This window comes from Rana temporaria, chromosome 2 (genome assembly GCF_905171775.1).
Source record: "Rana temporaria chromosome 2, aRanTem1.1, whole genome shotgun sequence".
Taxonomy (NCBI): Eukaryota; Metazoa; Chordata; class Amphibia; order Anura; family Ranidae; genus Rana; species Rana temporaria.
In genome coordinates, this window is record NC_053490.1 from 222,828,726 (window position 1) to 222,851,202 (window position 22,477).

At 42.0% G+C, this 22,477-nt stretch overlaps 1 protein-coding gene across 3 annotated transcripts in view; it reads right to left on the minus strand.

Moving 5' to 3' along the window:
• DMD (dystrophin) overlaps positions 1-22,477 on the minus strand; it is a 2,981,380-nt gene that overhangs the window by 146,779 nt on the left and 2,812,124 nt on the right. The gene's annotated exons all lie outside the window — the stretch shown is intronic.

Genomic DNA, 22,477 nt, shown 5'->3' on the forward strand with positions numbered 1-22,477 from the left:
CCACCATACTAGGACTTCACTATGACTGTTGGCTCCATGTAGTGGTCAAAACGCTGTATATTTTCTTATTTAGGTATTTTAGAAAAAAAAATGTCTGATAGAGCCGACAATCACAGCAAGTCACTATTGGTTATTTAGTTGGCAGAACTATGCGGTTAATGTAGTGGTAGGGCTAGCATGGCTTGCATTTTATTATCCGGACTGGAGTATGTCCCAACAGCTAGAAAACCTAAGATACTGTGTCTTTAGTTACTGACATTCGCAAACTTGCAGTCTGCATATTTGAATTTTTTTGTTTAAATTTGGCCGCTTCCTGCCCAGCCACTGTAGATATACCAGTATGTCATCCCCATTTCAGCACTCATGCATGGCCTCGGGTATGCAGTGGCACGACCAGTGATTGCTGTGTCCACCGGAATAGCAAATCACAAATAGGGGTACAGGGACGGTGTGATCGCTGTGGTCAATCAAATCGATTACAATGTAAACACAGGTTGCAACTCAAGACTCTTCGCTCACAGCGATCGGATGGGAGAGGAGAGTGTGTGTAGTACGTTGCAGCATACAGTCTCTCCGATCATTGATCGAAGCAGTATAATGCAACCATAGTAACATTGTACTGCTCTGGTGACGGTGATCTTTATTTTAATAATGTGGACTTTAAATATTGTAAAATATAAAAAGGAAAAAAAAAAAGCCCCGACACAAACACTACACTTGTGCAGCCAGTCACAGTGTCCTTGAACACTGCCATACAAATCTCAGTGTCAACATAATAACTCACACAAGGTGTATCAATGCATACCTTGTGCAAGGGCCATGTTTACCCTCACAGGGAGGCAAAGGTGTGCTGTGCAGGGCGTTTATGTCTACAGACACAGCCATTGCTCCCAATCTGACGTCCATGCAGCCGTTGCGTTCTAATGGACATAAAAAGGGACTGTCTACACATTCCACACATAGGGGAAGGGATTGATATACAGGGCCTTGCAAAAGTATTCACCCCCTTGGCTTTTTATCTATTTTGCTACATTACAGCCTTTAGTCCAATGTGTTTTTAATCTGAATTATATGTGATGGATCAAAACACAATAGTCTAAGTTGGTGAAGTAAAATTAGAAAAATATATACATACAAACTATTTTTCAGAAATAAAAAACGGATAATTGGCATGTGCGTCACCCCCTTTGTTATGAAGCCCATAAAAAGCTCTGGTACAAAAAATTTCCTTCAGAAGTCACATAATTAGTGAAATGATGTCCACCTGTGTGCAATCTAAGTGTCACATGATCTGTCATTATCTATACACATCTTTTTGAAAGGCCCCAGATGCTGCAACACCTAAGCAAGAGGCACCACTAACCAAACACTGCCATGAAGACCAAGGAACTCTCCAAACAAGAAAGGGACAATGTTGTTGAGAAGTACAAGTCAGGGTTAGGTTCTAAAAAAAATATCCAACTCTTTGATGATCCCTAGGAGCACCATCAAATCTATCATAACCAAATGGAAAGAACATGGCACAACAGCAAACCCACCAAGAGTCGGCCGCACACCAAAATTCATGGACCGGGAAAGGAGGGCATCAGAGAGGCAGCACAGAGACCTAAGGTAACCCTGGAGGAGCTGCAGAGTCTGGAGTATCTGTATATAGGATGACAATAAACCGCATGCTCCATAGAGTTGGTCTTTATGGCAGAGTCGCCAGAAGAAAGCCCTTACTTTCAGCAAAAAAACTAAATGGCACGTTTTGCATTTTTGCGAAAAGAGACCCACAATGTATAGAGGAAGGTGCTCTTGTCTGATAAGACTAAAATTGAACTTTTTAGCCAAAGAAAACGCTATTTCTGGCGCAAACCCAACGCATCACCCAAAGAAAACCATCCCCACAGTGAAACATGATGGTGGCAGCACCATGAAGTGGGGATGTTTTTCAGCAGTTGGGACTGGGAAACTGGTCAGAGTTGAGGGAAAGATGGATGGTGCTAAATACAGGGATATTCTTGAGCAAAACCTGTACCACTGTGTGTGTGATTGGAGGCTGGGACGGAGGTTCGCCTTCCAGCAGGACAATGACCCCAAACACACTGCTAAAGCAACACTTCAGTGGTTTTAACCACTTAATGACCTTGCTTGTTTTTCAGACTTGGTGCTTACAAGATTAAAACTGTTTTTTTTTTTGCTAGAAAATTACTTAAAACCCACAAACATTATATATTTTTTTTCTAACACCCTAGAGAATAAAATGGAGGTCATTGCAATACTTTGTCACACCGTATTTGCGCAGCGGTCTTACAAGCGCACTTTATTTGAAAAAAGTTCACTTTTTTTAATTTAAAAATAAGACAACAGTAAAGTTAGCCCAATTTTTTTTCAAATTGTGAAAGATAATGTTACGCTGAGTAAAATGATACCCAACATGTCATGCTTCAAAATTTCGCCCGCATTCTCCATAAGCGACGTTTAAAAAATTCTATAGGTAGCATCTTGAGTTACAGAGGAGGTCTAGGACTAGAATGATTGCTCTCGCTCCAACGATCGCGGTGATACCTCACTTGTGTGGTTTGAACACAGTTTTCATATGCGGGCGCTACTCACGTATGCGTTCGCTTCTGCGCGCGAGCTCGTCGGGACGGAGCCCCTTTAAATATATATATATATATATATATATATATATATATATATATATATATATGTTTTCTTATTTGTATTTGTGTAAAAATGAATAAAATAATAATGGGCCTTGTAATAGAAAAAAGCATGACAGATCCTCTTAAATATGAGATCTGGGGTCAAAAAGACCTCAGATCTCATATTTAGACAAAAAAAAAAAATTTAAAAAAAAATTGTCGTTTGAAAAAAATGACAAGAAAATATGCCTTTAAGAAGCATGGGCGGAAGTGACACTTTGACGTCGCTTCCGCCCTGCTATGCTATGGAGACGGGTGGGGGCCATCTTGCCCTCACTCGTATCCCAGCCGAGCAGGAGACAGGACCCGATTGCCTCCGCCGCTGCCGACGGCTCCGGTAAGCGGCGGAGGTCACGGGAGATTGCTGTTGACAAGATTGCTGTTCACAAGTGTAAACCATCCAACTTGAAGGAGCTGGAGCAGTTTTGCATGGAAAAATGGGCAAAAATCCCAGTGGTAAGATGTGGCAAGCTCATAGAGACTTATCCAAAGCGACTTGGAGCTACGATAGCCGCAATAGGTGGCCTTACAAAGTATTGACTTAAGGGGGGTGAATAGTTATGCACATCGATTTTTTTCTGTTATTTTGTTTTATTTGTTGTTTTCTTCACAATAATAACAATAAAAAAATCTTCAAAGTTGTGGGCATGCTCTGCAAATTAAATGATGCAAATCCTCAAACCTTTCCATGTTAATTCCAGATTGTGAGGCAACAAAACGTGAAAAATGCCATGGGGGTGAATACTTTTGCAAGTCACTGTACCCCCTGTGAACAAGGCCTAATAGTACAGCCAGAGCCAGTGCAGCCAGCAAATCTTTCCTAATCACTGCCACACCAGAGCAGCTTTGGCTCTGCCTGCCGCCTGTACCAACGCTGGCCTGTTTAGGGTTTAGGCCTGTTTTACGGTAAGCGGTTATTGTACAATCTTTTTATTTATATAGCAAAAAGCAACCTCAGTGGTGATTAAATGCCACTAAAAGAAAGCTCAATTTCTGTAAAAAAAAAATAAAAAAAAAAAAGGACATATGTAATTTGGGTACAGTGTTGCAGGACTGAGAAATTGTCATTTAGGGCTCTTTCACGCGTCCGTTCCGTTCGTCCATTTTTTGGACGTCCGTTAACGGACCGCAATGCTTTCCTATGGGTTAGCGTCCGTTAACATCCGTCTCCGTTAAGCTCCGTTTTTTTTAACGGAAGAAAACCCTATTTTTCTTCCGTCAAAAAAACGGAACGGACGAAAAACGGACGTTAGCGGACGATCCGTTTACCATCCGATCCGCTAACATTCGTTTTTCATCAAAATATGTAAAAAGCCCAAAACAAAATAAATAAAAAAATACACGGATGGAAAAATGGACGGAAAACGGAACGGAAAGGGATGTAAACGGACGGAAAACGGACGGAAAACGGACAGAAAACGGACGAAAAAACGGATCAACTGATGAAAAAAAAAATGATCTAAAAAACTGAGCGGACGTGTGAAAGAGCCCTTAAAGTTTGACAACACCAAAACATTTAAAAATTATTTGGGCAGGAAGGGGGTGAAAGTGTCTGGTCTTGAATTTGTTAAAGTATATGTAAACCCCAAAAATTAACCTATAACTAGGCCCTTTTGTTCATTGTTATACCCCGATGCAAATTGCAGTGAGCATACTGGAGCTTCTTGACTACACGGCGACCCCCTACCTCTCTTCACTGGTGATAGATGCAGTCAGCCACATAGCTTCGTTGGTTACTTGAAGGCATGCTGCCGACAGCATTCTAGCAGCCAATGACGCAGGGCTAAACATACAGTATTACCTTAGTTACTTAGGATGCATTCACACCTGAGCCATTTTGTACAGGTCAAAAATTCACCAATGTAAAAAGCAGAAAAACACCTATAATCTGCCCAAAAAGAAGCTTGTGTACTTTGAGCTTCAGGCAACAGAACGCTCAGATGTGAACAGGGGTCATTTAAATTAATGGGATTTTGCTTATTGGGATTTTTTTTAACTTTTTAGGTGAGCCGTTTACGAGCTGAAAACTCTTAGGTGTGAATGAGCCCTGACATGTACATTAACCTGCTGCAGGTAACATTTGTCACAAACTGGAGGCAGTTTTCTTAAGAGTATCCATAACATGCTTTATAAACTTCACTGTACAGTATGTTTCCTACTTCCATCAAATAATCCACCCCTCTGATTTTACAAACAAACAGATGGTTTCAAAAACACAGTTAGCGTGTCTTAAAAGTTTTCCCATATCAAATACTTCCTTGCATATAATACAAAACACATTCTTTCATGTTCACAGGGCCCAATACAGGCTGTATTAGGGCTTGACAAATTCCAGAAAAAAAAATTGCTTTGTCCTGGCGCCTGAGCTGCCACCCGAATGCACCCCCCCCATGCTCTGTATCCTGGGCTCTGCTTGCCCATCTGCGGGCCCTGGACCAGCATGCCGCTGGGTAGAAAGGGTGGGTGGGAGAGTGGACACGCGGCACTCTCCTCCCCTTCTAGTTGTTGACCCGGAAGTGACACGAGACGTCGCTTCCAGGTTCCCAGTTGACAGTTTTCCTGGCCATCAAGGCTGGGACAGAATGTAATGCAGTGCAATACATTACATTCAGGGCCTTTTAGTGCTGCATGTCTCATTAAAGAGTACCTGTTACAAAAAAAAAAAAAAAAAAAACACATAATGTCATGAAAAAACAAAACAAAAAAAAAAAAAGACGCTTATGCCTAAAAACAGCAATTGCAATACATGTTACATATTGCCACAGGCTGTAACAAAAGCAATAATTCCAGCACCAGACCTCCTTCGTAATGCTAAACGGATGTCTTCGGGAGCTTTTAAAGTGTCACCTATAGAAAATATAGAGTACTGACAGGTTTTATGGTTTGACATTTTGGGTATCCATTTACTCGGTGCAACCCTCAGGGCTTATTGTGTTTTTGTGCCTTCTAAAATAACTTTTAATGTGTTTTTTTACCAAAATGTTGTGTTTCCTAGAACTTTGTGGTAATATCTATGGTATCTGCTTTCAGAAAAAAATATAATGTGTGGGGGATTTAAGTAATCTTCAGGTCTAAAATATATATTTTTTAAACGCGTGCAAAAATTGTCTCTAGCTGTGAAAGGGTTAATGGATACGTTCACCTTTGGGAACATGTTACATGTTCCACCTATAAGATTTGTTAAAAAAACTAGCTCCCAACTTTTTTAGCTGGCTCCTAGATTCAAAGCAAATTTGTCAAGCCCTGGGCTGTATGTTGTGTTCTAGCAATCGTTCTAAAGATAACATGCTAGCTCAGTCTAATATACTGCATGCCTTTCCAAAGTCTACAGCACATGAAAAACCACGGAAGGATATTTAAACATGATCAGCCTAAGAGGAACTGGCAACATTTAAGAGAACGATAAGGTGGTAAAAACTTGGAAATAACTTTAATGTTCTGACTCATGGGCTTACAAAATGTCAACCTAGCAGAATGAGCAAGGGGGCATGTTTAGTGCCCACAGCATGGGATTGTGGCTATCCCAGGTTTACAGTTAAGGACAATAGGGTTAATAGGAATTTGTGGTATGTGAGGTATTTGGGCGGGAAGTTCATGCTCCTGGAGCTGGGGGCACAGGTGTCTTTGGGCGGGAACATCAGAGGGATGCATGACTCATCCTAGCTTACCAGAGGGTATAAAAACCCCCTCCCTCAGAGGCAGTCAGGCACTTTACCTGAGAACTGAAGAGCTCCGGTCCAAGATGAGCCTGTTGGAGTCTGAAGCGATGCGGTCGTTGGTGCGGAGGATGCTGGAGAGAGCGGAGAATGAAGGCGGAGAAGAGTGGCTGGAAAAATGCCTGTCGGGCATAGGTGAACCAGCAGCGGCGGAGCAGAGCGAAGACGTCCGGGAGGTGTATGCTGACGGCCTGGAAGAAGGTGAAGTATCATCACCGCGCGGGCCGCCCCCCCTCGATGTGCTCTCTCTTCCTTCCCGCAGGTCTCAACGGAACCGTCCGCCGGAGCGTCCGGTAACTTCAGCAGCAGCTAGCGTGACGCCGGGATTCCGCTTGGAGGAGGAGGTCGGGAGTGACGTCAGAGCCGGCGAAACTGCACGGAAAGCAACGAGGAAGCGCAAGAATGTTTCTCCGTCCCCAGGGCGGGGGAGAGGAGGAAGGAACAAACCACAAACATCCCCACCTAGGGGAAAGAATGTGTCCTTATCTTCACAGGTTGGAAGGAGCACAGCGGGACCAGCAGCTTCGCATGTCTCCAGGCTGGATCAGCTGGGTGCGGCGAGAGCAGACGAAAGACAGGACGGGAGGTCTAGTCAGACGGCAGCTACTGCAAGTACTCCTGCGCCCCCTGCTGGTGAGTCATCAGAATGCAGTTTAATTTCTAAACTATTGCAAAAGATTGACAAGTTAACTGACTCCTTGAAGCCAGGGGCAATGAATGCTAATTCAGCTGCAAGTGTTTGGAGTGATTTGAACACAAACACTTGCGAAGTTAGAGAAAATTTGAAAAGTAATATTCCTGATAACTGTTTTAAAGAAGTCTTACCATGTGAGATCTCGCCGTTAGGATTTCATCTGTCCTTAAATGTGAAAGAGAAAATTTGGAACAATGACTTCATTGATTTGATGTCATTGCTCCCTAATAATAAAGATTTTTCTTCAAGAAGTGATAAAAAACTTGAGGAGGATGAGAGACGGCGTGTCGCACCTAGATCTTTTTACAACTGGTTACAAGCCTTTTGTATTTTTTCGGCGGTGTTGGGAGAAAAATTTCCCGAAAAATGTAGCGGTCTCTTCCAGCATTTAGAGCACATATTAGAAGCGTATAGGAATTTCGGCGGATTTGGCTGGTATAATTACGATGAGTCGTTTCGCCAGAAGCTGGCGGTCTATAAGAATCTACGATGGGGTATGAAAGACGTGGGGTTGTGGCTAAATCTCATACTGCCACAAAAACCAGTCTTTACAAAAAATCAACCGAACGTTACCCAGACGAATTCGTCCGCTATGTACAAGAAAGGAATATGCTATGCCTTTAACGAGTCGCAATGCCGCTGGGCGGCATCGTGCAGGTATAGGCACGAATGTTCTTTTTGTTTCGGCCCACATCCGGTCGTGAAGTGTTTTAAAAGAAATTTTCAACAAAAAGACGGTCCCAAAGGTGCGAACCCCAGTGAAGCTGGAAAAAATGTTTCCATGGCTTCTGCTCTACCCCGACAAGGAGAGAGCGGAAGTTTTAATTAAAGGCTTCTCCTCGGGTTTCACTTTACCAAAATTTGGGGGATCAGGTTGCAAGGCAGTGAGCAATCTAAAATCGGTATGGCAAAATGAGCAAGTTGTGAGGGAAAAATTGTGGAAGGAAATTTCGGCCGGGCGTATCGCTGGCCCGTTTAATTCCCCTCCGTTTAAGGATTTTCGGGTATCTCCTTTAGGCCTCATTCCTAAGAAGGAACCTAACTCCTTTTGATTAATCCACCACCTATCCTACCCTAAAGGAAAGTCGTTAAACGACGAAATCGACCCGTCTTCGGCTTCAGTGTCTTACGCAACCTTTGACGACGCGGTAAGGATTATAAAGAGATTTGGGTTGGGCGCTTTATTAGCAAAAACCGATATTCAATCAGCATTTAGGTTGCTGCCTATCGCGCCTGAAGCTTTTTGCTCCCTTGGTTTTTGTTTTGAGGGAAAATATTTTTATGATATGTGCCTTCCAATGGGTTGCTCACTGTCTTGCCATTATTTTGAGTTATTTGCATCTTTTTTACAATGGGTAATTATTCGTGGATCAGGTAGTGAAGGAATCACCCACTACCTGGATGATTTCCTGTTCATAGGACCTCCGGACTCCCCTATCTGTGGTTTAGTACTAAATCTTTTCTTAGTGATTGCGGAATACTTCGGTATTCCGATCGCAAAGGAAAAAACCGTTTTGCCAGTAACAAGGTTAGTTTTTCTGGGTATAAGCATCGACACTGAGTTATTTCAATTTCAACTTCCTTTGGAAAAAATAGTGCACTTGCAGCAGACGATCTGTTGTCTGTTGCGTAAGAGAAAGGTGATTTTAAAGGAGCTACAGTCTTTTCTCGGTCATTTAGCCTTCGCATCTAGGGTCATGCCTGTGGGCAGAATTTTTTCGAGGAGATTGGCGTTGGCGTCGGCAGGTTTAAAATCACCTTTCTCCCACATACGCCTTACCACTGAATTGAAAGATGACCTACTAGTGTGGTCCCAATTTTTGGAGGATTATAATGGCCGTACAATGTTTCAAGAGGAATTCATTTTTGCAGCGGACATGCATTTGTTCACAGATGCCGCTGGATCAATTGGTTTCGCGGCAATCTGGAAAACGCATTGGTGCTATGGGTCTTGGCCCCCCTTTTGGGTGCAGTGTAGAGCGACAAGGAACATTGTTTTGTTGGAGCTCTTCCCTATAGTTGTGGCATTTGAACTGTGGGGAAGTAGTTTCGCCAACAAAAGAATTTTAATACACTCTGATAATAAAGGAGTTCTATTTGCCATAAATTGTTTATCATCAAAATCTGAGCAAGTAATAAAACTTTTACGGTATTTTGTCCTGTTGTGTTTAAGATATAATATTTGGGTGAAGGTAAAACATGTGCCGGGTAAAGAGAATTTAGTGGCCGATGCGTTATCTCGTTCCCAGATCTCCAGGTTCAGACTGCTTTTTCCAGAAGCGGATGCGGTAGGTTTCGTTTGTCCAAGCCACTTGTGGGAATTGATTTAACGCCAGTCTTAGAATCAATTAAACAGTCGGTGCTTCCTAGGACATGGACGGAGTACTCTATGGCATGGAAGAAATGGCTATTGTTTAATGATAGTTTGGGCTGTTCAGGTTTGTTGCCCTCGGAGAACACAGTGTTAGCTTTCTTGAGCTCTCTGATGAAGGGAGGTTTTTCCTTTAACCATATCAATAAAACGATGGTGGGTATTTCTTTCTTTTTCAAAATGAATGGTTTACCAGTGTGTAACAGCTTTTTCTCAGTACGTCAAGCTTTGAAGGGTTACAGAAGGTTGAATTTTAAGCCGGATTCACGCAGACCAATCTCCGTCGAGATTTTGAAAAAGATTTGCGCTGCCACGGTTTTTATATGTTCTTCTGAGTATGAGGCGTTATTATTCCGGACAGCTTTTATTTTAATTTTCTTTGCGGCGTTGCGAATGTCCGAGTTAGTCCCTGCAAATAAGCAGGGCGTAACAGGCCTTAAGCAAGGGGAGGTTTTCATAGACGGAGATAAAGTGCGTATCTTTATCTGCAAATCTAAGACTGACGTGCTGGGAAGAGGTCATTGGCTCTCGCTGAATGCCTGTGGTGATGCTAATATTTGCCCGTTATTAATAGTTGAAAAATACTTGAGTTCAAGGCCTCAGTGTGCGGGTAGTTTCTTGGTTCATCAGAATCACTTACCGCTAACAAAATTTCAGTTTTCAGCAATTTTTAATAAATGCTTGGCATACCTCGGTCTCTCTCACTTGAAATTTTCCTCGCACTCTTTCAGAATTGGCGCCGCAACTGAGGCAGCCAGAATGGGCCTTGACAATGGTGTTATAAAGAGTCTGGGAAGGTGGGAATCCGATAGGTTTAATTTGTATGTTCGCCCTAACCTATCTGTTTAATTTTTAGGTCTCAATAGAATTGTCTGGATATTTGGACATTCGTTTGTGCACTGGGCACATAGAAGGGCATGTTTGAGATGTTATTCTGCCAATTTATCTTTTCCTCCTGAAGTTTGTCAGATTTGGTGGAAAGGTATTCGGGGATTACAGTGGAAAAATTTGTTGGTACAAATTTTCAAGTTGGTGGAAAGTTGGCCCTCCCCAGATGTAATAATTATACATGGGGGTGGCAATGATGTGGGGAAACAGTCCACGTTAGAGTTGCTACTGTTGTTTAAAAATGATTTCCATTTATTGCAAAAACATTTTCCCAAGGCGAGATTGATCTTTTCAGAGATAGTCCCTAGGTTGATTTGGTTGTCTGCCGGGAAACAAAGAAATTTGGAGAAAATCAGGAGAAGGATTAATCACGCCATGGAAAAATTTATGCCGAAGCTGGGAGGTTTTTCTTTTAGGCATACGGAATTGGAAGGCGGTTTTCCAGGCTTATATAGACAAGACGGTATCCACTTGTCGGATGTAGGCCTGGATATTTTTAATTTAAATATCCAAACCATGATTGAGAAGGCCGCGGTTTTGGGGTAGCCTTGTTTTGTTCGTTAAACAAAACAGGCTAGGTGGGGACTTTTTGTTTAATATCTTTATTTATGGTACTCGCTCGAGTCCTAAGACTGAGTGAGATTTGAAATATTTGAAAATAATTTAAGTTTTAATTATTTATTTATTTATTGATGGAAGTTAATAAAGATAAGTTTTAATTTTATATATTTGATGTTTGTAGAATATTTACACCAATAAAGGTGCCGCGGCCAATTTTATCACCATCCTTGATGGTCTTGGTTTGGAGTAATTTATTATTATTAGTATTTATTTAGATTAAGTGTTGGTATAGCCTACATTCCCATGAGCAAGGGGGCATGTTTAGTGCCCACAGCATGGGATTGTGGCTATCCCAGGTTTACAGTTAAGGACAATAGGGTTAATAGGAATTTGTGGTATGTGAGGTATTTGGGCGGGAAGTTCATGCTCCTGGAGCTGGGGGCACAGGTGTCTTTGGGCGGGAACATCAGAGGGATGCATGACTCATCCTAGCTTACCAGAGGGTATAAAAACCCCCTCCCTCAGAGGCAGTCAGGCACTTTACCTGAGAACTGAAGAGCTCCCCCATCCCTCCCACCCTGTCGCAGCACCTTTTATGTGGTCTGTCACCCTTGGATCAAGGGGGGACTTTTTGTTTAATATCTTTATTTATGGTACTCGCTCGAGTCCTAAGACTGAGTGAGATTTGAAATATTTGAAAATAATTTAAGTTTTAATTATTTATTTATTTATTGATGGAAGTTAATAAAGATAAGTTTTAATTTTATATATTTGATGTTTGTAGAATATTTACACCAATAAAGGTGCCGCGGCCAATTTTATCACCATCCTTGATGGTCTTGGTTTGGAGTAATTTATTATTATTAGTATTTATTTAGATTAAGTGTTGGTATAGCCTACATTCCCATGCATATATCCTGCTAATAGAAATAAGAAAAATTCATAATGGGATACATTAAAGTCCCTTTAATCCAAAGCTCAATATTTTCCAATTCCCAACAAAACGGCAGCAAATAAAAATACTTCCAACTGATAACTTTGAATCTTCTCATAGTACATATATATAAAAAAAAAAAAAGTCATGCAGCTGGTGGTAGAGAGGTTAAGAGAAAGGGAAACTGAACAATGACGTGTAAGCCGACATTGAGCAGAGATAAGGGCATTACATGGGCAAGCATTAAATACTAGTGAAACCAACAAATAAGCTCATATGCATTTTGGGCTTCTTTGTCTGACCCAGATGTTGCAAATCCCTTCAAAGCAGTTTAGAGCAACTTTCTCTAAATCAATGGATAGCACAGTAGTATGCACAAAGTGCTCGGGTTTCAAGCTGTTGGCTCCTAGCTTTAAATCCTCCCGAGACCATGTCTGAACATAGGCTGTAATGCTTCTAGGAAATCCTTGCGTACCTGGGTCTTCCTCCCACAATCCAAACACATAATGGTAAAGTGTATTCTTTTCAAATTCCAAATTAAAATTATTACCCTAATTGTCCCCTCCACTCCTCCGAGGACCTCCTACTCTCTAGCTCCCTTGTTACCTCCTCCCATGCTTGCCTTCAGGACTTCTCCAGAGCATCTCCCATCCTCTGGAACTCCCTGCCCCAGTATGTCCAATCAGCCCCTACCCTGTCCACCTTTAGGAGATCCCCGTAACTAATTTATTCAAGGAAGCCTATCCCACACCTACCTAACAACTGTCCCAGAGCCACCCCCTTCAAATCATTCTCTGCAGCCATTAGCTTTTGTACCACCACCCCTTACCTTTAGAATGTAAGCTCTATGGGCAGGGCCCTCCTGTACCTTTTGTATTGAACTGTACCGTAATTGTGTTGTCCCCCTATACATTGTAAATCGCTGCGTAAACTGTTGGCGCTATATAAATCATGTATAATAATAAGATCATTTTAAATTGATCTTAAAGAGGATGTGCGCTAAAAAAAAAAAAATATTAAAAGTCAGCAGCTACAAATACTGCAGCTGCTGACTTTTAATATCGGTACACTTACCTGTCCTGGAGTCCAGCGCCATCCGCAGCAGAGGACGAGCGATCGCTCGTCACTCTGCTGTCCCCCCGCCATCTTTGGTGAGGGAACCAGGAAGTGAATTGCTCCGGCTTCACTGCCCGGTTCCCTACGGCGCATGCGCGAGTTGCGCCTGATGATTGGCTCCCGCTGTGCTCTGGGAGCCGAGTGTTCCCAGAGCACAATTGGGGGAGGGTTGGAGGGGGAGGACGGGAGGTGACGTCCTGCCCACAGTCTTCCCGCAGACTGTGGCCGGAAGTGGGTGCAAATACCTGTCTTTAGACAGGTATCTGCACCCCCCTGAAAGGTTTCAAATATGACACCGGAGGGTTCCGATCAGCGGGAGTTCCACTTTAGGGTGGAGCTCCGCTTTAATGAGTGTATTAGGGATATTACTTTGCAAGTTTCTTTGAGGGACTGAAGTGATGGGGTGTAAAGCGCTTTATTGTCAACTTATTGTTAAAATGAGGCAATGGCTTAGAGTCATATGCCTCCATCCCTGTTGAAGATTAAAAAGGGAGTAAGGTTTGGCCTGTAAATGAAGCACATAGCTACAATCAGGTAAAATAGTAAATATACAGTAACATGTTTATGGATACAAATATGTACACATTGGATCATGAGAAAAAAAATACTGAATAAAAAAATAGTAATACTGATATATAAACACATAATAAAATCATAGGTACACATGTTCCAACATAGTACAAGTCATGTCAAGAATAAAAGAAGGGGGTGGGAGCAGTATCCCTTATTTGGTTCCTAGCACCCCATTTGGAATTCATATGTTGATTTGCAATCAAGAATGAGGGATACTGCTTTCCTCCCCCTTTACTCTAGACAAACCATTAGATCACATTGGTTATGTATTTACAGATACACGTATATGTACCCAGCATCTGCTCCTGATGAGTGCAAGATACCCATAAAACGCGTAAAAAAAAAATTTGATGCCAAGTCACCACAACCATATGCCCACCATCAGATGACCTACATGTGTCTTTTGAACTACGATCTACCTTTACTTTTCTTTGGAGGTTGAAGCTATAAATCAACATTATACATGACTATACTATGTTGGAACATGTGTACATATAGGATTTTATTATGTGTTATATATCAGTATTACTATTTTTTGTTGTAGTCACCATTGTACCTGATTGTAGCCATGTGCTTAATTTAAAGTCCCAACCTTCCTCTGCCCAACTGATAGCTCAGCAAATTCTCTAACGAAGAGCAATGAAGGGACCCTAAATATTGAACCACCAAAAATAATCACATCACATTGTAATTAGGAGAGTTGATCGATTTTGACACACACACACACACACACACACACACACACACACACACACAGCAATGGGTCAATTTAAACATACAATAATAAATATCCCCAAGAAACACACAAATCAGCATGTCCAGATCTACATTTAAACCTATAATTAAAACTAGTTTATAGAGAGGAAACTATGGGGTTGACTTACGAAAACTGGAGAGTGAAAAATCTGGTGCAGCTTTGCGTAGAAATCAGCTTCCAATTTATTTTTGGCTACCATACACAGCTACACCGGATGTTGCACTCTCCAGTAAATCAATGCCCATGGTTCAGCATACATACCAGAAAGAGACAGCAAATTGTATTCATATCTTATGTACTTGCAATGGTCCAAATCATTTGGCCCGACACCTCATTTACTGGCTTACATAAAAAATCTAATCTCAGAATAGCAACTCTATAAGAATCTAAATTACACAGGTATAAGGAGAACATTCAACACAGCCATTTACCAAGTTATCCAACTGAATGGAAAACCAGTTAACTAATTTTGGCCTATGTTTGCATATATACATGCATGTTAAAGTAGTGGAAGCAAGGTATAAAAGAAATGGAAACTGTGTACTGTAAGATTTAGTCTACTTATAAAGATATGGCGATTTTTTTTTATCTGAGCCCACTGTGTGCAATTAAACACATACAAATCTCAAGCACACCCAACCCCTTTATACTGTAACCCCTAAGCAGTTCTACTGCCGCGGAAACACATTAAATTCAGGAGCCGTGTACACTCAATAGATTAGACTTCTAAATGCCTTCATTAATACATGCTTAACCTAACCTTAATTATCCCCAAGCTATCCATATCTAAGCTTCTTCTGCCAACTTGGGTTTCAGGTTATTATGCACAGATATTTTAATGAGAAATTAATTTTGAAACATCTCACATGTATACCCATTACCATTGATGTCAGGATTCCCTTGTTAACTTCAATACTATACCACTTTATCATCAACTCCTGACCACAGCATCCATGTGTTTTTCTGCCCAGCTAGAAATGAAACCTGTACAGAAATATGGGGGCCATTGCTGACCTCCTTTTAAAAACATGCAACCTGCCTGGCTGTCACTGTCTTTATTACTACTTGCTGTTTTGCTGACCCAGTACAAGTATACAGGACAATAAATCAAAAATATTAATCTGCATACAAATTTCAAGTTAATCTAAAAACAGTGGAGGCAGACAGCCAGCCAAGACATGAAGAGATCAGTAATGGCAGCACCTACATTTCTCTCAGCACATAATTATTTTAACATATTTTCCAGATACATTTTGTTTGAACAGAAAGCAGCAATACAAGACAACAAATGACATACAGCACCAGAGGGCCTAAAATTCAAAGTGACCTGGTAGCAGCCAAGATGCCTTGTATACTAATCCTATTAAAATAAAAAAGCTGGAACCCATTTGACTCTACACATATGGTTTCTATGTTGGACACGCTAGCACTGGGATGGCTTTCTGACGCAGACAGGAAACTCCTTGTCTCAGAAATCACTCCAGAAGAAGTCACACTGGCCATTAAAGGGGTTGTAAAGGTACAATTTTTTTTTCCTAAATAGCTTCCTTTACCTTAGTGCAGTCCTCCTTCACTTACCTCCTCATCCTTCGATTTTGCTTTTAAATGTCCTTATTTCTTCTGAAAAAATCCTCACTTCATGTTCCTCTGTCTGTAACACCACACAGTAATGCAAGGCTTTCTCCCTGGTGTGGAGTGTCATGCTCGCCCCCTCCCTTGGACTACAGGAGAGTCAGGACGCCCACCAACACACAGCTCCTTTCTCTATATGCAACGTAGGGAGCATCCTGACTCTCCTATAGTGCAAGGGAGGGGGCAAGCATGACACTCCACACAGTAATGCAAGGCTTTTTCCCTGGTGTGGAGTTCCAGACAGAACAGGAAGTGAGGATTTCTCAGGAGAAATTAGGACATTTAACAGCAAAATCGAAGGATGGGGTAAGTGAAGGAGGACTGCACTAAGGTAAAGGAAGCTATTTAGGAAAAAAAAGTTGTACCTTTACAACCACTGTAAGTCTTTCCCGGCAGGTAAAAACCCCGGGACCAGATGGCCTGCCCACAGAATATTATAGAACCCACACAGAATTACTTGCCCCTAAACAAGCTGATGTTTCAAGCCTGCTTGCAACAGGGCTCTTTACCGCCCTCTATAAGGGAAGCCCATGTCGTTCTTATTCCAAAGCCTAAAAAAGACCCAAAGCTGTGCGCCTCCTGCAGGCCAATCGCACTTCTCAATTGTGATTTAAAAATACCAACCAAGTTGCTGGCCACTAGACTTAATAAAGTAATAAAATCCCTGATTGACTCTGATCAAACAGGCTTTATGCCCGGTAGGTCCACAGACAATATTCATAAACTATTTTCTAATATACATGCCCCCCATACTAACTAGGGCACTAGGACCATTGCCACCCTTGATATGGAGAAAGTGTTTGATACAGTAGAGTAGGTATATCTGTGGGAGGTGCTTAGGAAAATGGGATTCCCACTGCAATTTATAGCTTTGATACGCAGACTGTATACCAGTCCCGTGGCATGCATCAAGCTGAATGGCTTCCTGTCTCCTCAGTTCCCCCCTGCAGAGGTGCACCAGACAGGGATGCCCTCTTCGCCCTGGCAATGGAGCCTATTGCTGAACCCCTTAGGAGGAGCTCGGCCAAGGACTGTGATCTTAAGGTGGGCTGGCTGGAGGAGCGAGTGGATCTCTACGCTGCATTTTTTTTTTTTAATGATGCTGGTGACTCCCTGCAGGGTGCACTCGGTATCATGGATGCCGTCTCCGCATTCACAGGGTTGAGAGTGAACTGGCACAAGTCTCAGCTGTTCCCAGTGGATGTTGGGGCTAGGTCCTCCTCACCCTCTCTCCCACTCCAGTGGGTTGATCAGTTTATCTATTTAGGTATTGTCATTTCAAGAGAGAGAGTAGGGACCTTGTGCGGCTCAATCTTGAACCTGGTTTGGTAGCAATTAAAACCAAACTGAAGGCGTGGAGCAATCTTCCCCTTTCCCTCATTGGGCGTATTAATCTTCTCAAAATGAAAGGCCTTCCCCAAATTTACATATATTTTTAGGAACTCCCCACAGTGGCTGACCAAAGCTTTCTTTAAACCTCTCAAGCAACTTTTCCTCCTTTATCTGGGGCCAAAGCCACCTAGATTCAAATACACCACTCTGACCAGGCCTGTGGACAGGGGGGCTTGGCTCTCCATGATTGCCACAAGTATTACTTGGCCACTCAGCTTGTGACTGCCCATTGGTGGCTGCAGCCAGACCTGACCAACTCTGCAACGGTGCTGGAGGCGGCTATAGTGGGGTCTCTAGAGGCCTTGAAGGGCTTGCTATTCAGGGAGCCTACCACTATGCAGGCATGGAAGGTGGGTGAGGCGCTGAGGGCACCCCAGCCAAACTCCTGTTCTCCTCACACCCCCCTGTGGCTGAACCCTAACCTATCACATGTCAATACTATCCTGGATCCACGGGCCTGGGCCAAATACAAAATACTGACCCTTGAACATGTCATCACCAACAGAGAGCTCACACCCTTTCACGTTTAACGCACAAAATTTAATGTGCCTGCACAGGCCCATTTTAGGCATCTTCAAGTCGCTCATGCCTACAGGTGCCAGTTCTTAGGCCAACCAGTTGAATTGGTATACACCGAGCTCAAATCCAGCCTTTGGGTAAAAGACTTGAAAAAACGCACGTCTGAGCTCTATGGGTCCCTGTTGGTGGCTGCCGCCACCAAGTTGTCCTCCCTCCGCAGGAAATGGGTGGGGGACATACCCGCGCTGGACTGGGACGACTGGAGGGAGATTTGGGACTTTCTCATCTCCCTTCTGGTCTCAGCAAGGGACAAGTTGGTCCAATACAAAATTGTGCATAGATTTCACTACACGCCTAACAGGCTGCACCAGATGACGCCGAGGCATTCTCCAGCGTGCTGGGGTTGCTTCTACCAACCGGGTGACTTTCCATATTTTGTGGGTTTTGTGGGTTTGCCCAGCAATCCAACATTATTGGAAGGAAGTACTCCAGGTGATTGCAAAGGTCACCAAGACTCGTGTTCCTTATGATCCTAACTATTGTCTGCTGGGGCTGGTGGAACAAATTCCAATGATCAGAGCCAGGAAAATACTTATATCCCTGCTATTGTACTATGCCCGTAAGGCCATTACGATGAACTGGAAACAATCGTCTCCCCCCTCTGTCAGATTCTGAAAAAGCCTAGTGAATGCCAGTTTGAGAATGTATGACCTGTTGGCTAGATGATAAAACCACGGCAACTGATGCAGTAACCAATTCCTAGATTGACTACATATCTCTAGTCTGTTAGTATGTTGACCCAACTATTCTCATGTTGCACTATTCGGGCGGTTCCAATTCGAGCACAGATCCCCCTGAACCGAACCTCTCCCCACATTGGGGTTATACTTTAAGTAAGGTTGTTTATGTTGCCACAACAGAGGACATGACCCTGCGTGGTCAAATGTTTGGGCCCTGCGTGGGCTAGTTTGTATGCCAATGAAAACTTCAATAAGAAAGATTGTGCAAAAAAAAAAACTGGAACCCAACTTATCTGAGGCTCTTCCGGGTACGGAGCAAGCAGTGCCACTAATGGGCCTAATGTGACCACATTATTGTGACCCTGCATCATAGTCATAAATCAATGGAAGGTGCCACATGCACAGGCTATTATACTGACTCCCAGTTCTCTGGGGATTTATGTGGTTTAGCAACCAAGTCCAACCCTGTTTGCTATACCAATGAAACACTTTCTGAGCCTATATAAAACATATCTGCCATCTACAAGCGCCCCATTTACAGTTTTTCATGAATACGTAATGAAAATACAGGCTTTAACAAAATCAGGCTGCGGAAATTAAAAGTATTCGATTATTTCAACACATCACATCTGTAACATGGAAACAGTATCTTTGAATTTTCTTTCTCACTTTGCAAAAAAATGCTCTTAAAGCAGAGTTCCACCCAAAAGTGGAACTTCTGCTTTAAACACTCCTCACCCCCTTTACATGTTATATTTGGCATGTAATTTTGTATTGGGAGGGTGGGCAACCTGTTTTAAGACGGATTTCCTGTCCCACTTCTTGTTTCTGACTCTTGGCCGCCTAGGCGACTTCTAACTCCCTAGGCTGCTCCTCCCTCTCTGAAATCTTAATAAGCGGAAAAAAAAAGAAAAAAAAAAAAAAAAAAGAAGTAGAACTCTGCTTTAAAATGCATGAAATACGGTGCCTTGAAAAAGTATTTATACCCCTTGAAATGTTCCAAATTTTGTCATGTTACAACCAAAAACGTAAAGGTTTTATTGGGATTTAGTGTCATACGATTGTGAAGTGGAAGAAATATGATCAATGGTTTTCATATTTTTTTTTTTTACAAATAAATACCTGTAAAGTGTGGCATGCATTTGTATTCAGCCCCCTTACTCTGATACCCCTAAAGAAAAACTAGTGGAACCAATTGCCTTCAGAAGTAACCCAATTAGTAAATGGAGTCCACCTGTGTGTAATTGAATCTCAATATAAATACAGCTGTTCTGTGAAGCAAACAGAGGTTTGTTAGAGAACCTTAGTCAACAAACAGCATCATAAAGGCCAAGGAACACACCAGACAGGTCAGGGATAAAGTTGTGGAGAAATTTAAAGCAGAGTTAAACAAAAAAAAACAACAAAAAAAATATCCCAAGCTTTGAACCTCTCTCGTAGCACTGTATAATCCATTATTCTAAAATGAAGAGTATGGCACAAGTGCAATCCTACCAAGACATGGACGTCTGCCTAAATAGACAGGCTGGGCAAGGAGAGCACTATTCAGAGAAGCAGGTAACTAGATGAGCTGCAGAGATCCACAGCTCAGGTGGAAGAATCTGTCCACAGGACAACCATTAGTCACGCACACCACAAATTTGGCCTTGGAAGAGTGGTAAGAAGACAGACATTGTTTGAAGAGTCATAAGAAGTCCCATTTGCTTTTTGCGAGAAACCATGTGGGGGACACAGCAAACATGTAAGGTGCTCTGGTCAGATGAGACCCAAATTGTATTTTTTGGCCTAATGGCAAAATGCTAGGTGTGGTGGAAAACGAACACTGCACATCACCCTGAACACACCATCCCCACTGTGAAATGTGGTGGTAGCAGTATTATGTTGTGGGGATGCTTTTCTTCAGCAAGGACAGGGAAGCTACTCAAAGTTGATGGGAAGATGGATGAGCCAGATACAGAGCAATCTTAGAAGAAAACCTGTTAAGAGTCTGCAAAAGACTTGAGACTGGGGTGGAGGTTCACCTTCCAGCAGGACAACGACCCTAAACATACAGCCAGAGCTACAATGGAATGGTTTCGATCAAAGCATATTCAAATGTGTAAGAATGGCCCAGTCACAGTCCAGACCAAAATCCAATTGAGAATCTGTGACAAGACTTGTGAATTGATGTTAACAGACGCCCTCCATCCAATCTGACAGAGCTTGAGCGATTTTGCAAAGAATGGGCAAAAATGTCACTCTGGATGTACAAAGCTGGTATTAATACCTATTGGTGCTGGCAACACTAACAAAGTCTTGGCTGTTTTTTATTTTAGCACTTTATACATTAGCACTCTACTCCACATGAGCACTTTGTTGGCACATAATTTTTTTTATAATTTTTTCAAAGCTGGTAAAGACACCCCCCAAAAAAACTTGCAGCTGTAATTGCAGTGAAAGGTGGTTCTACAAAATATTGACTCAGGGGGGCTAAATACAAATGCACGCCACACTTTTAACATATTTGTGAAAAAAATTCGAACATCATTTATCACTTTCCTTTTATTCCACAATTCTGTGCTACTTTCTGTTGGTCCATCACATAAAATCCCAATAAAATAGGTTTACGTTTTTTGGTTGTAACATAACAAAATGCGAAAAATTTCAAGGGGTATGAATACTTTTTCAAGGCACTGTAGTGAATGACATTACACAGTGCATAAGCCTGCAAGGACTCTACATAAAGCTTACTGGCTTCTGGGTATTATACATTTCATAAATATCCAAAATACACCCAAGAACAGACATGCCTGTCCCTGTTCTACAAATTGGTACATCTACTATATAAAACTTGGTTTACAGCGCTATGATGATTTTGACATCGTTCTGCCAATAGTCATTTATCATTATGGAATATCAAACCTGTTTCATATACAGCAGTAGAAACCTCAGGTGCTGGAAAGCCAAAACTCCTGAAACATTACACTAGGCGCAGAACTTTTTTCCACTGTTGATTGAAACACATGTCCTCCTGAATCCTTAGAAATGTGCCCGCTGGCTCTTACACTGGATGGACCAGCTACTGAATTTTAATTTGTCCTCATAAATTATACAGTAGAGCCTGGTATAAATATTCTGTCTTATCCAGATTATTATGAGCTTCTATATATACATATAGATTGAGAAATCCCAAGACCAATTCCCAGCATCTCATGCAAGGGCCTGTGTGCATTTTCTTTGGAGTCTAAAACCTATAAGAGGAATCCGCTTAATTTTTTACACACTATCTGAAAGAACGGTCCCATTAAATCACGCAAGTCAAGCATGTAATCATAAATGTTTTGTATACAACAGAGAGACATGGCTGGTAAGCAGATGATATTCTCTTTCCTTGAGAGATTTTTGGTATTTTAATGAGTGCAAAATCATTAACGATACAGATAACCTGCACATTAGTCACAGTCATTAGTTCCTGCCACAGCAATCAAGCACAGTACAATATTAATATTTCTTGTAGTCAGATGGAAACTTGAGACTCACTACATCTAAATCAATAAAGCCCACACTTAGTGTAGCAATTAGGGCAGCACTAAAATCTACATAATATTAAGCAGCACAGAATGTCTGACTTTCAAGAAATCCTTGCATTCAAGAAAAAGCTGTGCCCATTAATTAGGAAATGCATTTTATTCTAGTAGATGCAAACAAGCAGCCAGCCAAGACATGTCCGCACAAGCCATCACCACTTATCTCCAAGGCAGCATAACTAATCAGATTTTATGACAGTCCACTGCAATACCCAAGTTGCAAGGTTAACCCTCCTCCTACAACTGTATACAACTGAAATCTTTTCTTGTAACATGACCCATTATACTAAATCTATGCATTACATATTTAAACACAGATCACCTCAAT